Source organism: Cariama cristata, unplaced genomic scaffold (genome assembly GCF_000690535.1).
Source record: "Cariama cristata isolate BGI_N322 unplaced genomic scaffold, ASM69053v1 scaffold10299, whole genome shotgun sequence".
Taxonomy (NCBI): Eukaryota; Metazoa; Chordata; class Aves; order Cariamiformes; family Cariamidae; genus Cariama; species Cariama cristata.
In genome coordinates, this window is record NW_009634034.1 from 1 (window position 1) to 3,426 (window position 3,426).

The window sequence follows — 3,426 nt, forward strand, 5'->3', positions numbered from 1 at the left end:
AGGTAGACAACATCTACTGCTCTCCCCTCATTTACCCAGCTGGTCGTGCCATCACAGAAGGCTATCAGATTGGTCAAGCATGACTTCCCCCTTGGGAATCCATGTTGACTACTCCTGATAACCTTTTCCTCCACATGCTTAGAGATGACATCCAGATGAGCTGTTCCATCACTTTTCCAAGGATGGGGGTGAAGCTGACTGGCCAGTAGTTCCCTGAGTCCTCCTTGCCCTTTTTGAAGACTGGAGTGAAACTGGCTTTCCTCCAGTCTTCAGGCATCTCTCCTGTTCTCCCTCCATGACCTTTCAAAGGTGATGTAGAGTGGCTCAGCAATAACATCTGCCAGCTCCCTCAGCACTCTTGGGGGCATCCTGTCGGGGCCCATGGATTTGTGGGTGTCCACTTTGCTTAAATGATCTCTAACCTGATCCTCCTTGACCAAGGGAAAGTCTTTCTCTCTCCAGGCTTCTTCTCTTGCCTCCAGGGTCTAGGATTCCCAAGGACCTGCCTTAGCTGTGAAGACTGAGGCAAAGAAGGCGTTCAGTAACTCTGCCTTCTCTGTATCCTCCGTCACCAGGGCACCCACATCGTTCAACAGCGGACCCACATTTTCCCCAGCCTTCCTTTTGCTGCTGATGTACTTGAAAAAGCCCTTCTTGTGGTCTTTGACATCACTTGCTAGATTTAATTCCAAGTGGGCCCTAACCTTCCTTGTTGTATCCCTGCATACTCTGACAACATCATAGTAATTCAGTCTGCGGTGTTGACAGAATATGTTGATAAAAGGTAATGCAAAACAAAATCTTTGGTACAAGAATTGCTAAATTACAGTATAAAAATATTCCCTTTTTCCGAAATAGCAAACCAGCAATAAAATTTTAGGTTTTTTTTTCTTGCTATTGGGAGGTTATCAATAATGTCTATTGTTTTTTATACGCATGTGTCTGTGTGTGTATATACATACACACATATACATTTAAGAAACTTTGATTATGTTTGTGAGGATTTTCTAGCATGCACAAACAAAAGAATACATAATGTGCCCCAGTCATTCACAATCAGCGAATGTGCTCGGTGATATGTACAGTGTGTTACAGTGAGGAAGCGAAGCCAAACTGAATAAAGTGAAGCTAAAGTGAATAATTAAGATAACAGTAAAAATATTGGGAAGTGTCTTATGCAGATACAACTTAAATTAATGCTTTCAAACTTCCTTTTTAGGAAAGGGTTGTTGGATATAGTCTGGAAGAACCAGATAAAACCCAAAGTATTCAGTTTTATAGAGAGGAAACATTTTTTTCTTCTTTCTTTTCATGTAGTATCTCCACCAGGATAGATAAGATCTCGTCTAAAGGTTTTTCAAATTCTCTGGTGCCAGTCTAGTCTGAATGTGCTTCTGTGGGGAGATAGTGATGTTGCCAACATGTGCGGCTCTATTTTGTGTTTTATAGATAAATGTGTCACATCTGTGAGTTAAAGTATCTTAGAAAGAAGAAGGGTTTTCTTGAGTTAATCAGTATGTTTCTGTAAACATTTAGTAATGACTCAATTTTGAATCAAATTGACGCTAGCATACGGTACGATGCTTCACATAGGAGAGAAAACGATGTGGTGGGAACTGAAGACTTCATTGAGACTTAGACAGTTCTTCTCCTTAGTTGTATATGGAGCCTTTTTAGCAGGAAAGGGAGGAGTTTAGGTGACTTTTGTAGGTGATGAATAAATCTAATTCTTTTTCTTAACTCTGGGATTTCTTCATGTGTTTGCACACTTAACTTTGGTATACAACTTTCAGACTGTTTACTTGGAAATTGCGGTTCATGGAACATTTTATATGCTACTTTGAGATCTGGCAAAGCATCTACTGTTTGCAATGATGTTTTGAACTTTCTATTTTTTTGCTCACAAATCATGGGAAAAAGTTTACCTTTGACAGTGAATTTAGACTTCCCTTGGGAGAGAGGCTAGAAGTCAGAGAGAAGAGTTCAAATCCAAATTGATTGCCTGAAACAATTGGGAAATCTTTGTGTAACAGCATCTAATCATGCTTTTGACAATACCGTCTAGAGGTTGAGATAAAATGAGCATAGTCCAGATGAACTTGAATGTCCTTTTTTGTTTCAAGAAAACAGAGGAATTACCTAGCTGAATCTGGTTAAGAATAATTGTCTTGTTTAACAGCCTGCTGCGAAGAAGGGAGAGTTTCACGTCATGCAAGAAGATTTCTGTGTGGTCATACTTGAATGAAGTATTTGTTTTTCTGTGAAAATACCAGCATTGAGGAGTGAAAAGCTTGTACTCAAGGGATTTCTCTAAAAGCTGCCTTTCTGTGAAGGATACATTCTGAAACTGTCATCTAATTATTCACAATCCAGATTATTCAAATAAATTGTTTTCATCAATGTGAGAGAAATTTTGGCTTCGGTTTGGTGTGGAGAATGCAGCTATGCAAGGGGAAGTCAGAGAAACTGTCCTAAAAACCGCTTTGGCCGAAAGAAAATAGTGAAGATAAACTTGAAATGAAAAGTGAGCTTGGTTAAGGAAGATTTCAGAGTAAAAGCTTCCAATTGAGAATATAGGACAGCCTTTTTTATTTTCTTTTACTATCCTAGATTGTTATTTTACCTACAATTTCTGCTTTTTGAGTTTCTGTAAAACAGCATGTGTACTCTGGAGTCTTGCACTGGTACAGCTCACTCAGTGTTTTACTCCTGAGGTAAGTTTGACCTTAGAAGACAACACAGCCACATTCTAGGGGTTTTTTTTATTTTTTTTTTTCTTTTCTTTTGAACCTCTCCAATGTGTTCCTTCTCCAAGTAGCTTATTTTGAAAGGCTTTTTTTAAATGCTGGACAATTTGGCATAAAGTATGTGAAAATTCTTTTGTTTTCATCTGTTCTCTCAGTTTGACTCTTTTGTATTGACAGTCATACAGACTCTAAAGGGATATTCTTTTTCTGTCAACCACAGATGTGTTTCTTTTGAATTCTTCTTTCATTTCTGGACTGAAAAATAGCCAAAAAGGATTAGTTGATGGTTCTGTTATTCCATTGCTGTAGAACTGGAGACTTCTAGAAGGCCAAAGAATGATGTTTTCTTGGAAGATCAAGAAAAGGATTTGATAATGCTCTGGAACACATTATCCTTCTTTTGGGAAAAGATTTGAACCATTGTGTGTCATGTATTTGTTCTTCAAGAGCGTCAGTATCTTGATTAACGCAGCACAACCCATTTTTGTAAGGGATGTATGTGTATTCTGATGATACTCCTCTAAATATTTTGCTTCAGTGAGATTTCTTAGTTCATACTATGTTGTTGTGAGCCTTGCCTGGTGGGTGGATTCTGGTTAAAAAAAAACAAAACAGAACAAAAACCAAACCGACAACTGCAGGATTGCTGGGGTTATGATTGAGTAAATTGTTAGGGAAA